A 24,066-nucleotide genomic window follows, 5' to 3' on the forward strand; every position below is an offset into this window, starting at 1 on the left:
AACTACATTGAGTGTCATGTCCCTTTGTAAGGAATGTGTAGGAATTCCACACTCTCCTGGGAACACAAGAGATACCCAGGCAATAGAGTCCAGATAAAGTAGACAGTGAGTATTTGAACAAGGCCGAACAAAACCAAACATGATCACTCGAATATACTCATAGCGCAAAGGCATAATGAAGGCCATGCCCAAGGTTGGTGCAGGTGGCAGCAATCAGCATAGACATAACAGGTCAAGGTCAACAATAATAGCAATGATATCGTTGGTTCTCATTAGTAAGACTATAATTAGTCCCTTATGATAAAACATGACGATTTTCAATCAGAAGAATGAATATGACTATTGTTGTGAGGACAGGACGACACACTTATATAAGACTATATCAAGCCAACAAGACCACTATTATATTTTACTATGATGTTCATCGGGATACAAAATTAATATTGTTTGTCTCAATATTGCCTAATACATTTGTTTACATTTTAATTTTTAACTTACAGTACATGTACTCTTCTCTGAATAAGTATAGTGTCATACTATTTTATTATATTAAAGAACAATTTACTTCTACCTAATTGGAATTTCTCCCTTCCTCTGGATCAACACTATAGGGCAATAGGGTTATCAGGATGGGGGTATGTCTTTTTTTTAATACAAATTATTAGGTATGTCAACATAAAAACAGGATCACATACAATTAGTTTTATTTAGTTTGTTCATAATAGATTTCTATAGAGCTTTAGGTATTCTATGGATTAGAAATTGATAGGTCAGAATAGTTATACATACAGTAGATGACAGGACAAAATAAATCATCCTGGCAAATGTAAAAATGTAATTGTAATCTGCATGGTAGACCCCAACTGGGCAATGGTCCCGAAGCTGCTAAGTGGTTAGGCTGTCAAGTAGTAAGAATGGCAAAACAGTCCAGGCCAATAACAAATGGTAACATCAGGCCACAATTCAGCAGACAACAGAGTAATAAAAAAATATGCCAGAGGTAAGAACCAGAAGAACAACACAGCACAAAATTAGAAGCAAAGGGAATACTGTAAACAGGCCATGGTCAGAAACACAGGCATCAGCGAAGTACAAAATCAAGATACAACCCAAGGCCTGTGAACAATAGCAGAAGTCAGAATACACAGAGAATTGAAAAGGATGCACCCCAAGAGTGCTGTTATATTGACTGTCTGTTCTAAAAGAAAAGTCATAAAGTTTATAGTGCGCACTAAGAATCAAACACCCTGACATGCTGATGGTCAAGGTCGGTCTCATTTATTCAAAGATGGCAGCCAGTTTATATAACCTGGGTACATGTGTTCTTCTACTAAGGCTTGTGTCAGTACAGAACACAGGGATACACTGGTGAAATTATCACAGGCAGCTATGGAGGAAAGCTGTTTAAATATCTCTCCACAATTATCTGCAGGAGAGTCAGGCCCTTATGATTGGCCTGATGTTCCTTCAGTGCTGATAGACTCACCAGCCCCAGCATCACTGTGTCTCGACTGAATTGACAAACTCACGGCTGCAGACTGGCTTTAAAGTTTAAAATAAAAAATCTAAAGTTTATCTGCCACTTCAAAAAACATACTGTATCACATGTTATAGAGACATGTTGAAAGTTCTAAGTTGTGGGGATCTGGGTGTGTTCAGACCCATACTGATTGCTAGAATGATGGGGGAAAAGCTTACTGCACTGCTTTTGCCTGCTCTATGTATGCAGGAGATTGGTCCACAGACTTTCTTTAGTAATCTGTCTTGGTTGAAAGGAGAGAGTTGAAAGTCTTAGGGCCCTATTCCACGGGACGATTATCGTTCGCATAATCGTTAACGATAATTGATCCAAACTACAGCTATTGCGAAAGACCTGAAATCGTTCACCCATTTACATGGAACTATAATCGTTACTTATGATCGTTCTTGCGGTCATCTTGTCATCGCTATTGCGTTTGTCACTACTGTGAACGACGTCTTATTCAATGCAAACAATTTACAAACGAGCAACAATAAAAATAGGTCCAGGTCTTATTAAACGATCAACGATTTCTTGTTCTGTCGTTAATCGTTAACTGCTATTCAACCGAATGATTATCGCTTAGATTTGAACGACTTAACGATAATCTGAATGATAATCATCCTGTGGAATAGGGCCCTTAGCCCTGTGACCTGACTGATCAAATCTTTTGACTCTATGGCCCAGATGTACTAATGTATCTGTACCAAAATTTTGTCCAAAAAGTGTCACACTTATTTAATATAGAGTGAACAACACCTGAGCTGCAAAAAACAGACTGCTCGCACAAAATAAAGTAAAAAAGTACAAATATTTTTTTGATACTTTTTGACTATATTTTGTGAAGTGCACAACTCAGGTGTTTTTTTTTTTCTTCCGCGTAGGGGTTGTGATGACTAGCACTCCTTGATTATTGTCATGTGGTGCCAGCCCACTAAGTTTAATTTATATGACTATTTATTATGCATTTTAAACACTTTAGAGACACTTTTCCACCTGGTTTGTGAAAGGGGCATTATCATATCAAGTGGTGGCGTGATCTAAGTTGTGAAACCCCAAAAAGCTGGCGCCAAAAAATGTGCCAGGATATGGCAAAAAATTCTTGTGCACTTTAAGCAAAGTAATAGTTGGTCTAAACTTAAAGTAGCAAGTCTTCAGATACAAGTCTGAAGATTTGTCTATGGCATGTTTGCTAAAGTTTTAATAAATCTGGGCCTCTATCTCTATCTGGGCCTTTATATTTAAAATCAATAGTGTTGTATTCTGAAAAGAAGAATAAACTTATGATGAAGGATATTAGACCTGTGACTAGTACCAGATCTTAGGAAGCCTGTAGACATAGAATGCCGAGAGCCTTTGACTGTACATATTATGCAGGGCTCATCCTTGTGTCATATATTGCTTTAAGGCTATGTTCACACTATGTAAAACTACGGCCGTAGTTCTCGCCGCAGAACTACGGCCGTAGTTTTGCGGGGTGGAACATAGTCTTATTTTCAATGGGATCCCGGCCGGAACGTACACACATCGTATGCGCTCCGGCCGGGATCCCATGCGGCGCCAGAAAAAACTGACAGGTCAGTTTTCTGCACCAGAATTCAGTGAATTCCGGCCGCAGAAAGTCCTGTCAGGGCTATGGGAAGCTTTGATGCAGGCGAGCGCTGATGCGCCCGCATCAGAGCTCTGTGGCCGAAAAGATCACCCTGCCGGTACTTAAATACTGGCCGGGATGATCCCGGCCGGGGTCACAGAACAGCTGGTCTTATACTACGTGTGAACATAGCCTAAAACTTAAAATGTCCCTGTCATTTGGAAAAGCTTTGACATGTTCCTATCGGTCTCTATAACATATCTACATTTTCCCAAACAACAGTGACACTTTAATTGCTGTATTTATGATCAAATAAATATATGTAATGTTTTGTACGTGTATATGATACATAGGAGTCTTATGTTTATAAACTAACATATTGTGCATTAGTATGGTGTAAAACTTATTAAGCTATGATTGTATTTTTCCCTTGCTCTACTTTGTGCAAAATTGTAAGAACTGGGAGTTCATAAAACATAATTGCATAATGGCTGAGATGACTAAGCAAGTTAATGAAGGGCAGTGTCCAAATAAAACAAGCTGTATTGGCTGTTCCGCTCAAATGAATGCCTCGTTCACTGGTAATATTTTTGTAAAGCTATACTGTGCAATACATGAGTAACTGGTCAGTGACATATTATGTTTATTTCAATTCTTTCCACATGTCATTTTAAAGGAAACTTTAATCACTTAATCATATGCCTGTTAAATAGATTGGCAGGGTTAATACCTTGAGCTACAAATTCCACACGCATTTTAGGTCAAGAGTTGGATCCATTTTCTCTTTTAAAATTGGACAAAATGTTTTCTAGAGCACATTAGATACTATAATGTGATTTTCATTTGACTAAATTACTCTAATTCACTGGAACTGTTTGATATGTGCTCCAACATAAATACTGAAATGAATAGAGGGTTATCCTTTTTAAAAGACCAACTTGCTTGTATATAATAGAAGGATAAGTACTTTATTTGCTGTCAGCTTTGTATTTTTTATACAGATCCATACTTAGTTCAGAAACAGTTAATGCTGACAAAAAGAAGGAAATGCCTTTTTCTCTAATTCTTTAGGATATCGAATTTATGAGTTTTGTCAACGTTGTATAATTTATTGTTGTACTGTTTGAAACTTTAATAACACTAACAAAATGCACATAGTGTTCATGCATTGTATATTTTATGGTAAACTTTCAGAAGTCTAGCTCCCTTTGTCAGACATGATGTTACACAAAACTGAAAAATTCACAGGCTAATATACCTGCCGGATGATCTTCACTCCTGAATTGGGATGTGGACACACCCATGCGCGCCTGCATCTTAATTATCCGTTGCACACAACGAAGCGTGTGGCCGGAGCCGCACGCTCCATTGTGTGAGCTAACAGGTTTTCTGCAGCCACTATTCAATGAATAGTGGCCGCAGAAAACTAACATGTCAGTTTTTGAGGCGCTGCTAGGGATCCTAGTTGGAGTGATTCTATAGACGGCAGCAATATGTAAGTACCTTAGTAATCACTGTCGTTGTTGAAAATCGGCAACAACGGCCTTGATTATTACATAACATAGCCTAAACAGAGATCATAAGTTAAGGATGTTAAAAATAACTAAATGCAATATACTAAATCTTGTAAGGTGTGACAAGGGGATGCTGAGCACTTGCTGCTATCTGTTTGCTATCAAATGGTAATTAATGGCCTTTATAGCCAAAACAGGTCACACACAGGCCAACATAAAGCTGGCATGAATGTAAAGACCCAAAGTTTGAACATTTTGCATTAGTTTAAACTCCCATTCCTTTCTTTCCCTTTTTTTCTTGAAATGTCCCATTAAGGCCTGTTGGTAGCTCACGAGGAGAGGGTTGGGGAAAAACACACCCATAAAAATAAATGGTAGAATGTTGTGCAGAGCAGATTTTACATCCCAAAGAGGATGTCAATATCTGACCATCTGACCACACACCCCTCCTCATACACACACACACACACACACACACACACACACACACACACACACACTAATGGTAGTTGGGGAGGTACTGTATACTGAAGCCTTGGCAAAAAATATAATTACTACTTTCATTTTCAAAGGGAGCTGGAATCTGATTGGTTACTAGGGGTGGCTGACTTATTTTTCTTTTACAATAGTTCAGTAAAAGCATCTTCCATTCTATCTTATGCTAAAATCTAATTAACGCACAGACACTTTATACCAGGGCAGTGCAGCTCCTGAACAGTGGACTGAACACATACATTTACACTAGCTAGAGAGAGATAGGTAGAGGCAGGGTTAGAGAAGGCTGATTAGGTATCAGGGACAGATAGAGGATATAGAGAAGGTAATAGTGTAAGCTGTGTAGCTGTCAAATTGCTCCTGTCCTGTCACTCTGTGTGTCAGTACACACTGTCCACAGCTCTCCTAGGTAAAGTTAACCCAGTGAGTCACCTGTCAGGTTATGTCAGGCGGCCTGTTCTAAATCTGTGACAGGCAGAAGCACATGTCATTGTCACTGACCCAATGACTTGTGGTTCAGGTAGCATGCAAGTCATAACAACGTTGCTTTAAGAACATTATGCTTTTCATGCTGGTTCCATATGAGATATTAATGTGTGGGTAACATAGCTATCCAATAAACTACATAAAAGCATGTTTTTTCTCTGGTTAGATGTAACCATAATTGAACATTGCAAACATCTTGTGTGCTTCGCCAAGGAAATCCAAAAGATAATTTAAAAATTTTCTGTTTGCTGACTTTTACAAATATTGTAGAAACATATTTTCACAACCAACATTGAGTACTATTAAGCTTCATATTCATATACTCACATTGTAACCTTAGGTACTTAGGTTACCTTTGCATTCCAGGTATTTTCCCTATAGAATAATTTTTAAATAGTTCAATTGCCATTGCATACTTAGACATCATTTCTTGTTCAATCTTAAAGAAAAATGTTAATTAACTCCTCCATGACCATTGGTCAGTGATGCACAAATCTCCAGATAAAATTAAAGTAAAAAGCAGTAACACATAGGTTTTATTGGTAGCATATTGGGTTTTTTTTTTATTTGGGGGGATTTTTATTGGGAGACAGGCTGTGTAAATTAAAAAAATAAAAATAAAATGTAAGTCATTAGATTGCTTATACTGTTTAATGCTATGCCATTGTATAGCAATGATCAGGATTATCAACCCTCTGCTTATATGTATGCACATTTGATGAGAAAATCGCCAATGAGACTGCAGAGAGGTAAGTATCATACCTATGGCAGGCAGAGAAATTGATAGAGACCTCTGTGGTTACACTGAAGGGGTTCTGCTCAGACAGTGACAGGTAACACTTCTGTCACTGACACACTTAAGAGTTTTAATCGCTTTAAATAACAGCACTTAAGGGTTAATGACAGTAGCAGCGCAATCACTGCTGTCCATCATTTTACTGGCTCCTGGCACTTTAATATGTGTGGTGATGCTCACACTGAAGCAGTACGATACACAAGAAAGACCCCTTCATGTCAGGTATGTACACATTCCTACTGCACAGGACATCAGCAGTAGGAACATATATAGATGTATGTATGACAACAAGATTTAAGAATGACTGAGGGCATGGTGGCAGATCTGCCAGTTAATATGCCCTAGCCTTTTTAATGGTATTGGCTGGGTAGTGTAAATACATTGAGAAGGGTGAGGTGTACTGTAAGTGAAGAAAGCATTTTTTGAATCTGCTATTTCCTTAATTATTCTTTAACAGTTTTACTAAAAACCTACAATTTAAAAAAAATGCCCAGTCACTGTCTGGGATGCAGGTGGGAGTTTCAGGCAGACAATGCTCCCAGAGTTCCTGACGGGGGTGGTTGCAGGAGGAGCAGGTGGTGGATAGTGCCCTCTCACTGTCTGGGGGTGGGTGGCGCAGCCAGCAGATGGTGGCAGTGTCTTATCATGTCACTGCGGCACCAAGACTCTGTCTCTCCTAGGGAGAGGGGGGTACCTTGGAGGCTGACTACATGTTTTGCTGATGAGGGGCCAAGCCCTTCTGCCCCATGGGATTCATAGTACTTGCGTGGTCTGCCTCTATGTTTTCTACATTACTAGTTTCAATGAGTATTGTGTCTGCAGTAAACAAGTTTCTTAGAGGTATTATGGTTAAAAACTGTTTTATTCTGGCAGTGCGGTGAGGTGGGGAGCCAATGGGGTGGGTACTAAAGCACTCATACCCTGGGCCTGCAATGCATTTCTCCCCTTCTCCCTCTAGCCTGGAGGTGTGCTGATAAAGAAGAGAGTGAGGTGCTGCAGGCCTAAGGCACGGATGCTCTAGGCCCTGCCCCACTGACTCCCCGTGCTGCCGGAATAAAACTTGTTTTTAACCATAAAAACGGCCCCATCAGGAAGGACCCCTGGACCAGATATGGCATGCTGATGACTAGAGAGCGGTACCATAGGTTTTTGCGACTGGTAAAGATTTGCTTTAAATAATTGAAAGCATCTGCCTCTTATGCAATAATCAACTCAACTCATTTTTCATTTATCATAGTTAACACCTAAGTAATACTAAAAGGGAACTTGTTTTATATATGTATTTGCAAGTATAATATTGTATAGATTGCTACATTTAGTCACTTGTAAAATCAAGGATTTGTATATATATATATAGGAAAAACTGTGTTTTCCCTTTTTAACAATCCTGCGCCAGTCCCTTTGTGCCCTAGGTCATTATACCACTTAGAGAACTTTACTGGGGCTGTTATGTAAAGCACAATTCCTTCTTTCTGAGAATACAATGTCAGAAATTAATCCTATTGGAATGTACCTTTGGGCCGTCCCTTAAATTAAGTACAGGTTGCAGAGTATTGCAGTTTTGGCAAATAAATATACATTTTTATGCAATGAGACATATTTTTTAAGTACACTTTTATTAGCAATTTCTCACATTTCTGTTTGCAGTCATTTAATAGAAACCTTGTTATTTACTTGACCTAGAAAAAAAGTATTTTCAGATCACATAGGTGCAAGATCATTGCAAAGCTGCATCCAATATTCTGATATTATGGTGGTCCTACTGCAGTTATTGTGGCAAAACTAAACAACAACCCCTAAAATCCATGAAGTATGCAGTACTCCAAGAGGAACCTAAAGTTTTGAAAAACTTCATGTGTCAACTCTCACAGAGAGGTGACAAGTAGACATGAATGGGCACAGCACTTTTCTATATATAGGCATCAAGGGAAAGGTTCCCTGAAAATTTTGTCAAAATGTAGAAGCCAATTGTCAATTCATAATAGTGAGTGAGTCCTATATTTATGTTAACAATGGAATAACAGCAGCGGTACATAGTAGTCTTCTAATCACTTAACTCATGATGCAACATTTCAACCCCACCTGGGGTACTTTTCAAGCAAACATTGGGTGCATAGAGCAAAACATTTATAATCAGATCAATGAAACATTCATTAATTAACCCTTTTTATGACCTGGGGGGGGGGATGCCTCAATGCCCAGGTCGTTTTAGTATATCAGCTTATGGGATCATAATGATCCCATAAGCTGATGTCCCTCTGTCTGCCCCCTCTCCTCTGTCCCCTGCCACTGTTACAATCCTGTGACAGAGGCAGGGGAAAGAGGGGAGGGGGCAGAGCTCACGGCTGCATGCCCTGCCTTCCCTCCCTCCCGCTGCCGGCCTCCGTAGCCAGGAAAACGGAAGCCTGAGGCTTCCGGTTTCCATGGCTACCATCTGGGCTCTGCGATGGACACCAGCAGAGAATTCTCCCTCTGTAGAGGGAGAATTCTTTCAGAAGCCCTATAGTGCTGACTGCAGTATCTATAAGGTTACCTCAGCAACGGAGCACGGCTCCACTGCTGAGAGTTTCAGCGTGTCCCCGGCTATCACTGATAGCAGGGATCCACCGCGGATGACACAGGCGCAGCGCCTGCATGCTAAATTAACGTCGCTGCAGCATCAGGCATAGGCTGCAGGGATGTTAATTTACTGCCCAGCGGCGGTAGTAGGTTAAACAATACATATACAAACAAGTAATTCAGGCTATATTAGGCTGCAATATTACACCATGTTCACACAATGTGTGCCGATTTGCAACACGGCCATATTTAATACTTAACTTACATTGTGCTGCAGCTAGAGGGAATCCCGGCTGGAGTGCATACACATAGTATACATTCTGTCCGGTATAGCTAGCGGCTACGCGAAAAATTGACTTGTGTGAACCTGTCAGTTCTATTGTGCGCAGCGGGGAATTCAGATGCGGGCGCACATATATGTGAACATATTCAAATTCATTAATAGTGAAGATCTTCAGTAACACAGGCCATTCTGTGATCCGTCCGGGTCACAGAATGGACGGTGTTATACTAAGGGGGAAGATGGCCTGAGATTGTATTATTATGAATTCAGACCAAGTGTAAAAATAAGAAAAAACTCAATCTTTGAATATGGAATCAGTTGAAAACAATAGTGACGTGAAAAGCCATGCCACTTGCTCTTGTAAGCCAGCCTATTTTAGGCCCAGCTACTTGAAATGGGAATAGAGAGATGAGTTTCATTTTTTTCCCTTTCTTTTCTTTTATCTGGTGTAAAGGAAGGGTGTAATAATAATAATAATAATAATAATAATAATAATAATAATAATAATAATAATAATAATAAAATAATAATAAAACACTTGACTGAGTGCAAAAATATGGGACACTGCTATTGTATGAATGAGCACAGGTGGACAACTACTGTGTGGGGGCACAAAATAGACTATTACTATGTAAGGCAAATAGGGGAAACATTATGACTGTGTGGAGACTCAAAACTGGATGTTACTACTGTATGGAGGGAGGTCAAAGTAAACAGTTATTACTGTGTGAGGTAAAAGGGGGCATGGATTTGATGAAGAGGACTTCCTCGAAACGAGTAATCCACAATAAAGAGTTTGTTTTATGTGAGCTACTCCCCATCATTCTTGATGCAGCAACTTCCCTTCAGCCAGCCATTGCCTTGATGTCCCTGGTTTTCTGCTACACTGGACCTCCGACATGCTAAATTCCTCCAGTTATACCCATCAGGAGTCATCCCTGCACCCGTAGATTGGCTGCAGATGGCTATTTTTGTCACCTCTGTGATAAGCTACTGGCAGTGTTTGGCTCGAAGCATGACCGCCTTAGGTGGGCAGGCATCATTTCCTTACATGTATTCTAACATATGTTTCAGTTTCCCACCCGTGGGCTTTTTGTATCTCCACAATAAATTTGCAGGTCCCTTTTTTAAGTAGAACCACATTAGGCATAAAAATCTCTTTACTATTTTCCATCAAGGACCAACACCACAAGGTTGTTATGGGTAACTTATCTGACCAAGTGCAAATGTAGGGGAATATATGATCATTTTTATATAAAAATTGCAATTATGAAATGGGCTAAACTGCTTTTAATGTGTATATGGTATATGCAAAGTACATTAAATACATGAAAGAAATGAATATTTCCAGAGTAATTTACATATTCTCAGTATTACAAGAATAATAGCCTCTCATTGTTTCCAATTTTAGCTGTGTAGCAGCTATTTGTTCCTGGATGCTGGTCTTTTTCATTTTACACTTATGCTACGTTTACACAGAACGATTATCAGGCGAATTTTCGTGATAACGATCGCATTGAGCGATAATTGTTATGTGTAAACGCAGCGAACGATCAAGCTAAAAATCGTTCATTTTGATCTTTGAACATGTTAATAAATCGTCGTTGATCGTTTGCAAAAAATTTGCAGGTCGTTCCGTGTAAACAGTCGTTCACTGATTTTACCTATGTGCGAGATAGGCTTAAGCGATTGCAAAACGATCGCAAAACAAATTTCCTGTACGATATATCGTTCCATCTAAACGCTATAAAATCGTTATAAAAACAAAATCGTTACTTTGAAATCGTTAATCGTACGATCGGGCAAATTATCGCTCCGTGTAAACGTAGCAATAGGGTCCATTTAGACAGAAAGATTATCTCACAGATTATCTGCCAAAGATTTGAAGCCAAAACCAGGAACAGACTATAAACAGAGATCAGGTCATAAAGGAAAGCCTGAGATTTCTCCTCTTTTCAAATTCATTCCTGGCTTTGGCTTCAAATCTTTTTCAGATAATCTGTCAGATAATCTTTCTGTGTAAACTCACTGTTAGTAGTCTAATTACTGGCAGAATACAATTAGTCCTAATTAGATAACATTAGAAATACATTACTACCAGGAAACATGGACTGTTTCTCTCATATTCACACAAAATACACTGATGAGGCTGCAGAAAGTATAAAATCCGAATTTATGGAAGGAAAACACTCTGCATCTTATGCTTGGATGAAACATTGATGTTTTTAAAGTCCCAGCGGTTTGGACCATGTTTTGTAGGGTAAGAATAGGACTAGGTTCACACTGTGTTTTTTCATTTTATTTTATTTCAATGTATCCTCTTCAGTATGTTTAATTTTAGGAACAGAGATGAAAAAACAAAAAACCTTTGGTCAGCTCTCCTACAGCACCATTCACACTAGGCAGGGGCTCACTGCTATGGCTAAAAATACCATATTATTGGCCCCTGAAAAGGCAACAGTTAGTGTAGGTCTGCCCTATACATGAGGCCACCCGACCGTAGTGGGGTGGTACACACTAAATGGTACGCCAAGAGCCCATTATTTTAAAGGAGATTTTCTTTAGCACTTAAGGGGGAAGGGGGGGGGGGGGGGCTATTGCTTTTAGTGATTTTCATATCTGTATTATTTTTGTGTTTGTTTGTGTTTGTGTGTTTTGTCTAGTACCACATATTTTTAAGAAAGAAAAAATAATAATTTTTTTTTTAATAAAGTAAATCAATGGAGAATGGATCCTGACGGATGGTTTACTACAGCATCTGTTTGTAATATCTGTTTATGCTTCCATTTTTTTAAAGGTATTGTTTAACATAAGTTAAGCTATAGCAAAAACAGTGTGAACCTATCCTAATAAATAATTGAAATTGAACTGCTGTACTATCAGGCCCTTGGCTTTTCTTCAAAAATATAATTGTAGGTAGAAATGAGTTGACTCATAAGCTATGTATCATATTATATTACGTGTCAACACCTAAACTCATTTATATGTCAGATCAAACTTGATCTTTTTTTTTTTTTTTTTTTTAAGCCTCACTGTAAAGAAATCCTGCGCTTTCATTATACAGTGAATAAGTAAGTACAAGCTGGATTCACACCAACACTTCTCACTACAGCTGTGCATTGTCTTCCATGGTGCTATTGCTTCAAATGGTGTGCTACAAAAAGACAGAGGAGCGGGGTTGCCTCTTCTCTAGAAATACTCAGTATGAGAGACATCACAACAGATAACCTCCACCTTCTCTACAGCTGAGCTGAGGAAAAACTGACAATTGTCTGCAGGGGAGAAAACTGGAGAAAAATACCACATGTACATCATATAATAGTCAGAAATACTGCTTTTCTTCAAGTACACGTGTGCAAACGTACTCTGAAAAATGTGAGTTATTTTTTTTTTTATATGCCAAATCAATATGCTGGCAATAAATGCATTTATATATAGTTCATCTATAGTGGGCCTATAGATAATTGTTGTAACAATTTATCAGCAGACCGCAACAAGTCGAGAAGCTTTTATTTAGAATGTTGCACCTGTGGAGTAACAGAAAATACTGTGCATTTATTGAGAATGATGTCACCAGTAGTTATTCATCATAAAGCATGAAATGGCTTCTGTAATTACATTGATGTCAGCAGATGTTGATGAATATTCATACATCAATCCTGGATAGACAGTCTGTCTACCCTCTATGTTAAATCCACTCTGTGAAACATCAATATTAGGCAAATCACTGTTAAATGGTCATTATGTATCAGCAGCTAGTTATGAGCTGACAGCTCATCAAACACCCTTCTTATTTTTAATTCACATTTTTTTTTTATATATATTATTTATATATTATGTATCCATAAGGTTCCCTCATAAGGATTTCTGAATGTTTTAAGTTAAAACCTATTGAAGTGATGGTGCCACTATTTAAGGGAGTATGCTGAACACATAGTTAAAGAAAAACTATCAGCAGGTTAGACAAATCTAACCTGCTGATGGCTTCCTATTGCACACGAGGCACTAAGGATGAAGGCGCCTCTTAACTTCATCCTTGGCACCACTTCCGTGCTTGTAGTGTCATTCTGCATTCTGTAAGGTAGTGTCATTCTGTGTAGTGTCATTCTGTAAGGTTGCTTGGAGCACTGGGGTCGGGCTAGAAACATAGAAACATAGAAGATTGTCGGCAGAAAAAGACCACTGGGTCCATCTAGTCTGCCCTTTTAGTATTTTCTTTTTTATTATCTTAGGATAGATATACTGTATGTCTATCCCAGGCGTGTTTAAATTCTGTTATAGTAGATTTACCAATTACCTCTGCTGGAAGTTTGTTCCAGGTATCTACTACTCTTTCGGTAAAATAATATTTTCTTACATTGCTTCTGATCTTTCCCCTAACTAACCTCTCACTGTGTCCTTTTGTTCTTGAGCTCAGTTTTTTTTTCACTAAAAACACTTCCCTCCTGAACCTTATTTAGTCCTTTAACATACTTAAAGGTTTCAATCATGTCCCCCCCTTTCCCTTCTTATCTCCAGACTATACAGATTCAAATCTTTAAGTCTTTCCTGATATGGTTTATGCCTCACACTCTCCACCATTTTTGTAGCCCGTCTTTGGACCCGTTCAATTTTATCAATGTCTTTTTTTAGGTGAGGTCTCCAGAACTGGACACAGTATTCCAGATGTGGCCTCACCAGAGCTCTATACAGCAGGATCACAATCTCTCTCTTCCTACTGGTTATACCTCTAGCTATACACCCCAGCATACAATTAGCTTTCCCCACCGCCTGGTTGCACTGGTGACTCATTATAAGGCTGTCTGATATCATTACCCCTAAATCCTTCTCTTCTGAAGTCTTTTCCAACACAGTACTGCCGATGTGATACTCGGATAGAGGATTCCTCCTCCCCAAGTGCATTATTTTACATTTGGAAACGTTGAACTTCAATTTCCAATGTTTGGACCACTTATCTAGCAAAGCTAAATCGTTTTCCATATTACTGACACCTCCAGGAATATCAACCCTATTGCACACTTTTGTGTCATCAGCAGAGTGCCAATTTCAATTTAAACAAATATTTTTGGGAACATAATATGGAGATATCTTGGAGAAAATAATATTCATATTTAAAAATAGCAGCATTGACAAGGGATAAGGGTGTTTGAAAAATGAACAAGCCTTTGACTTACTATAAACTCACTATAATATTGTTACATTTTGTTAGTACATTGGTTTCCAAGGTGTGGCAATAATATTTGTTCCTTATATACTGTTTATATTAATAATATTGGTTTTGGTTAACTGTACTTGATCAATAACAGTGTAGCGGTCTCATTATTTTTACAGTTATAATATGTTGACTACAACTCCCAGCATACCCTGAAAGCTTTAGAAGTATAGGGCATTCTGAGAGTTGTAATTTGACTAAAAGCTTATTATTTACAAGGAAGTTGTAGACATAGAAAGTTGAATTCAGGAAAGAACAAGGTCAGCATGTCATTGGTACTTGCTTCTTCATTGGTGGCCCCCAAGGATCAATTCAACTGGTGGGTCTTGGTATCCTATTCCGACACTGAGAAGGTACATTGTACTAGGCTTTTTTTATTTCTTAAAATTTTGAATTTTATATCTTATTTAATAAAAATATGAATTATGTATTGTAAATTGCTACAACTTCTAAAACGATATTTGGCATGTGTATGCAGTGCATATCAATGGACTTTAAGGGAAAAAAATTAAGGCTATGTTCATAGAGTACAGAAACAACCGGCCAGAGAGGCAAATTACAAGTTTTTACATGAGCCATCTTGGAAGGGAGAGAGAACAGCTCACACACAGTTTTCTCTGTGTTCAGCACAAAGCAGCAGGTTGTGGAATATCCCTTTAACCCTCTCCTGCTGTCCCACAGTTAATTAACAATCCAGGATGACACAGGCACAGGGAGAATTCTCTGCCGGTGTCCATCGGGGCTCTGCAAAGTGATTTTAGAGCCCCGGATGGTAGCCATGGAAACCGGACGCCTGAGGCTTCCGGATTCCTGGCTACGGAGGCGGGTGGGGGGAGGGAAGGAAGGAGGGATAGAAGGCAGGGCGCGCGCCGGGCGCGCAGCCATGACCTCTGCCCCCTTCCCTCTCTCCCTTACCGCTGTCACAAGATTGTAACAGCAGCAGGGGACAGAGGAGAGGGGGCAGACACATTATGATCCCATAAGCTGATATCCAAAAATGACCTGGGCATTGAGGAATCAATAACCCGGTTGTGAAAGGGTTAATGTATTTACTGATTAGTTCAGTTTAGGCAGTTTTTCGAGGGAGATGTAGTTTCTTTTTCTTTTAAATTGACTGGTTTCAGAAAGTTATATAGATTCACTTCTATTTAAAAATCTCAAGTCTTCCCATAGTTATCATCTGCTGTATGTCCTGCAGGAAAAGAGAGTTTACTCACCGGTAATGATGGTTTCCCGAGTAAATGACAGCACAACCAGAGAGGAGGACTCCACCCCCTCTCTGGTGGTGCTGTCATGTTGAAGGGGAAATGGTGTTTTCTTTTCAGTCTGGTACAGTGCTCTCTACTGACATCTCTGTCCGAGACAGGAACTGTCCAGAGAAGGAAAGGTTTTCTATGGGGATTTGCTGCTGCTCTGGACAGTTTCTGTCTGCTGACAGAGATGTCAGCAGAGAGCACTGTGTCAGACTCAAAAGAAAACAGCATTTCCTGCAGGACATACAGAAGCTGACAAGTATGGAAAGACTTGCGACTTTTAAATAGAAGTAAACTAGAAAATGTACCCGGCGCTGCCCGGGTATAAAGTGTCAGTGTGTTAATTAGATTTGTTCTAAGGTGCCCAGGAGGCCAAGCTAAAGGTATTGTTTCATCTGAGTTAATCAGTGGAATTAGTGTATACCTGTAGTGCATAGTTGGAGGGGTTCTGTATACCCACAATGTATAGTTTTTAGGGGTCTCGCATATCTGTAGTGCATAGTTGGGGGGGGCTGTATACCTATAGTGTATAGTTGGGGGGTCCTTTATACCTGTAGTGTGTAGTTGGGGGGTCTGTAGTGTATCTGTAGTGTATAGTTGAGGGAGGTCCTGTATACCTGCAGTGTACAGTTGGTGAAGGTCCTGTATACCTATACTGTATAGTTTGGGGGTCCTGTATACCTGTAGTATATAGTTGGTGCTGTATACCTGTAATGTATAGTTGGTGGAGGTCTTGTTTACCTGTAGTTTATAGTTTGAGGGTCCTGGATACCTGTAGTGTATAATTGGTGGAGGTCTTGTATACCTGTAGTATATAGTTTGGGGGTCCTGGATACCTGTAGTGCATAGTTTGAGGGTCCTTTATAACTGTAATATAGAGTTAGTGGAGGTCCTGTATATCTGTAGTGTATAGTTTTGGGGTCCTGTATACCTGTAGTGTATATATTGGGGTCCTATATACCTGTAGTATATAGTTGGTGGAGTTCCTGTATACCTGTAGTGTATAGCTTTGGGGTCCTGTATACCTGTAGTATAGAGTTGGTGGGGGTGCTGTATACCTTTATTATATAGTTGGTGGAGGTCCTGTATACCTGTAGTATATAGTTTTGGGTTCCTGTAAACCTGTAGTGTATAGTTTGGGGTCCTGTATACCTGTAGTATATAGTTGGTGGAGGTCCTGTATACCTGTAGGGTAAAGTTTGGGGGTCCTGTATACCTGTAGTATGGAGTTGGTGGAGGTCCTGTATACCTGTAGTGTATAGTTTTGAGGTCCTGTATACCTGTAGTGTATAGTTTGGGGTCCTATATACCTGTAGTATATAGTTGGTGGAGGTCCTGTATACCTGAAGTATATAGTTGGTGGAGGTCCCGTGCACCTGTAGTGTATAGTTTTGGGGTCCTGTATACCTGTAGTGTCCTGTATACCTGCAGGGTCGTATTTACCATTAGGCACCCATGGTCTGGTGCGTAGGTTAGAACCTTGCAGAGGGGCAGTACCCTCCCATTCAGACTTGCCAGAAAATCTGGTGTCTTTTCGAGGGGGGTATGGCGGTATTGGTCAGGTCTGGTATAGCGGTGTTATCCAGTCACAGTATGGCGGTATTGGTCAGGTCTGGTATTGCAGTGTTATTCAGTCACAGTGTGTCGGTATTGGTCAGGTCTGGTATGGCGGTGTTATTCAGTCACAGTGTGGCGGTATTGGTAAGGTCTGGTATAGTGATGTTATCCAGTCACAGTATAGCGGTATTGGTCGGGTCTGGTATGGCAGTGTTATCCAGTCACAGTATGGCGGCATTGAACAGGTCTGGTATGTCAGTGTTATCCAGTCACAGTATGGTGGTATTGGTCAGGTCTGGCAGTGTTATCCAGTCATAGTATGGCAGTATTGGTCAGGTCTGGTATGACAGTGTTATCCAGTCACAGTATGGCGGTATTGGTCAGGTGTAGTATAACAGTGTTATCCAGTCACAGTAGGGTGGTATTGGTCAGGCCTGGTGTGGCAGTGTTATCCATTTACAGTATGGCGGTATTGGTCAGGTCTGGTATAGCAGTTTTTCCAGTCATAGTATGGCTTTATTGGTCAGGTCTGGTATACCAGTTTTTTCCAGTAACAGTATGGCGGTATTGGTCAGGTGTGTTATGACAGTGTTACCCAGTCACAGTTTGGCGGTATTGGTCAGGTCTGGTATGACAGTGTTATCCAGTCACAGTATGGTGGTATTGGTCAGGCCTGGTATGGCAGTGTTATCCAGTCACAGTATGGCGGTATTGGTCAGGTCTGGTATGTCAGTGTTATTCAGTCAAAGTATGGCGGTATTGGTCAGGTGTGGTATGACAGTGTTATCCAGTTACAGTATGGTGGTATTGGTCAGGCTTGGTGTGGCGGTGTTAAATGGGATTTGTGGAGCTATTACCTACCTATCCTGATGCTAATTGGTGAGTGAGGATGGGGCACCTTCAGGTTTAGTGCTTATGGCAGCAGCTGGTAATACTGTCCTGTATACATGTACTGTATAGATGGAGTAGGGGGTCCTGTATACATGTCCTGTATAGATGGAGTAGGGGGCCCTGTGTACATGTACTGTATAGATGGAGTAGGGGGTAGGGGATGTGGAAGGGCGGAACGGGGGGCACTAAAAGATACGCCAAAAAATTATTCCACCTTTCAGGTGGCGTAGGTTTTCGGCTGTGCGCACCGACGCGCACAGGATTTATGTAGAGGCAGTCCGGCGTAAAAAACGTTGGACTTAACAAATGTCCCCCATACTGTATAGATGGAGTAGGGGGTCCTGTATACATGTACTGTATAGATGTTAGGGCCACGGCGGCGTCCCGTGCTCCATCTCTCCCGCATCTGCAGCAGCCGGTGTCCATAGGCAGGGACCCGGCGCTGCTGTTGCTTCGGCCCCGGGTAGCGCCTCACCTCACCGCGCTCCTGTCCGTCTCTGTTCCGGCCGGCGCGCGCGTCCCCGCCTCCTAGGGCGCGCGCGCGCCGGCTGTCTAAGATTTAAAGGGGCAGTGCGCTCCTAATTGGCCTGTATGTCAATCACTCCCCTATAAGTTCCAGCCCTGCCCCCTTCCAGGTGTTGGAGCCTCTACATGCTTTCCATAGCGTTTGGCCCAGCTCCCTGTTGTTCCTGATTCCTGTCCGCTACCTGGTCCCTAGTCCTTGTTCCTGATTCCTGTCCGCTACCTGGTCCCTAGTCCTTGTTCCTGATTCCTGTCCGCTACCTGGTCCCTAGTCCTCGTTCCTGGTTCCTGCTCCTCTGTTACACTATTGCTCCTGTGTTCAGCCTGTCACCTGCGGTTACGTCTACAGACCTCTGCCAGCACCATCTCCTGCCTACTGCTCCTGCCAAGCCTCGCCTGCCGTCACTAGCAACCAAGCCAGGGGTAGCGACCTGGGGGTCGCCTGCCGCAGCAAGTCCATCCCGCCTTGCGGTGGGCTCTGGTGAAAACCAGCGGCCCTTAGACTCCGCTCCCTGGTGAGGTTAGTGCCATTGCTAGTGACGGTCCAGTGGATCCACTACTCCAGGTGTTACAATAGATGGAGTAGGGGTCCTGTATACATGTACTGTATAGATGGAGTAGGGGGTCCTGTATACATGTACTCTATAGATGGAGTAGGGGGTCTTGTATACATGTACTGTATAGTTGGAGTAGGGGGTCCTGTATAAATATACTGTATAGATGGAGTAGGGGGTCCTGTATACATGTACTGAATAGATGGAGTAGGGGGTCAACCAGTTATTTCTGTGGATGTTGTGAGGCAGCTGCCCTAGCAACCATTCAGATTCCAGCTCCCTGTGAAAATGAAAGCAGTAATCCTATTGGTTGCTAAGGCTCCCAACTGCAGTTTACTGCTGGAGACATTCAGCTAATTTTATCACCTGTGTTTGCAGTGTGGAGATTTTCCCATTCATCTCTATGGGGCGCCGCTCTCCCCCCCCCCCCCCCCCCTCCTGTACATCTGGCGGGGACAGGAAATTCGCAATAACCTTCCCGGGTACCCAATGTGTCTGTGTGCCAAATTTGGGGCCAAACTGTTCAGGCTTTTGGAAGTCTATACGGGACAGACAGACAGACAGACAGACTTTCATTTTCATTATATAGATTACAAATATATTAAACTTTCTGAACCCAGTTGATTTGAAAGTAAAAGATTTTTGCTGGATAACCCCTTTAAGATATAAACTGTATAAACTGACAAAACAAAAAGCTTGAATTAGATATATGCTGTAAAAATGGGAATGCAGAATCTTCAGACATATTTAGGTTCTTGGAAACAAAGCCCCACAGCGTTGAAATATTGCAGCATCTTTTCCAGATGCATCTGGTGGGGTTTACAACTAAAGACATAGGTCTCATAAATTTTCATTTGATTTATGGAAAGGCAATGGGTCAAAGATTAGTAGAGTTTAAAGTATAACCTGAATGTCTTATTAATCTAAGCCTTTAAGTACAATTACTAAAGGTCTAATTGACTTTTACCTAAAGAAATAATCCATGTGTTAGTGTTTACATACGGTGGTGCTATAATGTAGACATATTGTAAGCAAATCCTCAAGGGTCACATAAGCACATATCTGTCACAGTGGAGTAACAGATGAAAAGCAGCCAAAAGTCCTTTAGTAAATTGGGCACAGGAAAGGACATTTGTGAGAGTAAAAGCATATAAAACAGTAAATGCATTGTGATTCTCTTGCCTTAATGCTTTAAGCCTGTTTATGCCTAAAAAGCCTAACATAAATGACACTAAGTGATGGGTTAGCTGGATAAAATTCAGTTTAGTGACCATTACATGTAAAGGACTATTGTTTTTTTTTTTATTATTATTTTACATTGAAAGCCACTTTGCCTAATTGGGTGGTTAACAAATGTTACAATGTGTCAAGGGAGTCTGCCAGAGGGTTCTCATAGTAAAAGTCAGTACAGTGCCAGGTATAGGTTTAAAATTTCAAACTTAGAAATGTGCATCCAGTTCACCTTTCCTCCTTGAAGAAACGTCTTTGCTGTGCTAAGATATTAGCAGATTTGCAAACTTGCTTGGGGAGTGTCTGGTATCCTCCCTAGACCTTTATTTATTTTAAATCCTTTATGTTGGTAGCAAATAGCCCATTCCTCTGCTTACCCTATCTGCAGTTCTCCTAAACTCTTTGGGTGTGTACAGGAGTTTATGTCATCTGCCCTCTCAGCCTGGCAAGTAAGGGCAGTACAGGAGTGCAGTAAGGAAAGCTCCAGGACAGAGATAGTAACTACAGTACACAGTTTTCCTTCACCCTTCAGCCTTATGCCCAGAAATATATCATATCCACTGATTTAAAGATTAGCATAACTACTACTTCCATAATAACAAAACACATCAGGGCATGATAGGAGTTTTGTTTTTTTACCAGCCCTAGTAGCATATGGACAAGATGGCACTTTTAACAATTTAGTATTTGATTTGTATGTTTCATCTGAACACTGTCTGACACACAGCTCAATTTCTTCTGCTCTAGTAATTGATTTTGTACCACACCCATCTCTTCCCTGCTGAGTTTTGAGTACCCTGTATCTGTATTTTTCTGCATCCCTTTACCTGGATATTTTGATATTGTCTTTTGTACCTATGACTACTCTTTTGGATTCTGACTTTGAACTGCTTCGTCTGTAAGGTTTTACTAGAAAAGCAGGAAAATGCAGAAAAAAATAAAAAATGACAAGAAAAAATGCATGAAAATAAAAAAACAAAAAGCAAAACTAGAATTTCAGAACGAGAACTAGAATTTTACAGTTCTTGGCCTTTAGAACCCAGGTATCTAAATGGTAGATCCAAAATGGCTTTCTGTCAATGAAAATTTGCCCTAGATCTCTATCACTTGAGGGTCAAATCACCTGTTCAACTGTGAAAAACTGAAAGCAGCCCAAACAATCCAGACATGTCAATTCTTACATCAGAGAGTGGAGGTGCACAACAAATCCCATTGAATCAATGGGACAGGCACAATTTCAAGCAGTTTCCAAAGCGCAGGCTTAGCTTGAAATTTACACCTCTTTTGCTCTGTGTGCACTGGCCCTCATATCATAATGGTAAGGATTTTGGATTTCCTATTGTGTTCTTTCTTTCTTCTTTTTGCAATTACATATTTTTTTCACCGGTCATTTTTCTCCACTCTTTTCTAAGCCTTAAATAACATCCAAGTTGGGTCAACCCAGTCTATTCTGCACCTGTTTACAATCTATAACATGATGACATTCCTACAAATAATTCCTCTTAAAAGGGTATTCCCATCACAACTAATATAATCTTACTGAACTTGACAAGTTAAATATTTTGGCAAATACATTCATTTAGCAAACTTGCCTCCTTCTCCTGATATGCTGCTCTTTATATCCCATTGTGAACAGCTAGGGATGAGCGAACCGGCCGAGGTTCGGTTTCTTATGAACCTTAACTTTTGACTTCTGATTCCCGCTGTCTGCCTGCTCCGTGGAGAGGGTGGATACAACCTTGAGGACCGCCTGGAAAACTGGGATACAGCCATAGCCATAGGCTGTATCCCAGTTTTCTAGGCGGTCCTCAGGCTGTATCCACCCTCTCCACGAAGCGGGTAGACAGCGGGAATCAGAAGCAGAGCGTTCAGGTTCATACGAACCCGAACCTCGGCCGGTTCGTCCACCTTTATTGACAGCTCATCATCTAAGTTATAGACCATCACCCTGCGCTAAAAACAGTGGTCTGGTTGGGACATATAGATATAGTATATGTATTTATATATTATATAGTATATATACACTGTATCTCTATACATCTACATTATAGTTATATATACACCGACCAGGCTACTGTTATTAGAGCAGAGTGGTGGTCGGTAAACTAGACAACAAGCTGCCAACAAGAAAGAGCAGAATATACGGAGACAGGTGGTCGAAAGTTTGCTAAATGAATTTTTTTTCAAAAATATTTAACTTGATACGCATTACGAGTATAACTATGTTATCTGAGATGAGAATACCAATCTAAACACGGATTTACGGAAATACGGATACACTATGGATGCACCACAGATGCTCAGTAAGTAATTTTAGTGGATTGTATAGGTGGATAGTGAGAGGAATCTATGGATATGAAAAAATTACTGAATACTGAAGGCTTTATACTAATATATTAAAGGTCCAGTAAAGTCAATTATATAAGAACTTTGTGCTCAGTATATAATTTTTATTTGTTTTTACTATTTAACTGTTGGAGACCACCTATGAAATCAAAGAACAATACCTCTTTATGAAACCCACTGAAAGATACTTTGAGTTTATTAGTTTGAAGAATACACAATGGATAAGGATGGTAAATCTCAGAAGACTTAGACAGTGTGTGCCACATATTTGACTGACACTTTAGAGTCAAGGATTTTGTCATACCTATCAGCACTTTTCATGTAACACCCATGAGATACTCAAAACTATTTGCCAACATGTCTATTGAAAGGTCTAAAGATGATGCATCTGGAGCTGCTTAGTGTCTTTACATTGAATCTAAATGCAGTACTAGTATATTCCAATTAAAATGTTTTTTTTTTTGAGGCCTTAGATTATGGGATGCTGTACTTCAGGAGTGGAACGGACAGGGCAAAATTATAATAAATATATAAATAATATATAAATGGTACATGTAGTAATCTGATAGAAGTAGTTAGCGGCTTATGCTAGTGTAATTTATTGTAACCTACACATTTGTAAAAAGGAATAGACAGTATTTGCCGCATGATCCAGTTACTTTAGCAGCATTGGTGGCAGTAGATTGAATGTATGACATACTTACCTGTATGGATAGGTAAGTATGTCATTAATACATACATACTTATTTAAGCGTGATACGTGATTATATTGTTACAAAGAAAAATGTATATTGAAACATTTGTGTCACATTTAACCCCCTAAGGTCAAAGCCAATTTCCGTTTTTGTACTTTTGCTTTTTCCACTTTATGTTTAAAAGGCCATAGCGCTTGCATTTTTTTCACCTAGAGACCCACATTAGCCCTTTGCAATGACAGCCATTATTTTTCCATAAAATATGCTGCGAAACCGGAAAAAAATCATTTGCGCTGTCAAATTGAAAAAAAAAAAGGAATTTGTTTTGATTTCGGGGAGTTTTGCATTTACGCCGTTCGCCCTATGCTAAAACTGACTTGTTATGCAGGTTCCTCACGTCATTACGATTACAACGATATGTAACATGTATAACTTTTATATTATCTGATGGCTTGTAAAAAATTCAAACCATTTCCCAGGCTTATAGCGCTTTTATCCTTTGGTCTATGGGGCTGTGTGAGGTGTCATTTTTTGCGCCATGACATTTACTTTCTATCGGTACC

General features: G+C 40.2%; 1 protein-coding gene across 1 annotated transcript in view; it reads right to left on the reverse strand.

Annotated features, from left to right (window-relative positions):
* The window catches only part of SEMA3E (semaphorin 3E), a 135,951-nt gene that overhangs the window by 72,828 nt on the left and 39,057 nt on the right, over positions 1–24,066 (reverse strand). The window lies entirely within an intron of this gene.

The sequence above is a fragment of the Dendropsophus ebraccatus genome, chromosome 1 (genome assembly GCF_027789765.1).
Source record: "Dendropsophus ebraccatus isolate aDenEbr1 chromosome 1, aDenEbr1.pat, whole genome shotgun sequence".
In the NCBI taxonomy this organism is placed as follows: Eukaryota; Metazoa; Chordata; class Amphibia; order Anura; family Hylidae; genus Dendropsophus; species Dendropsophus ebraccatus.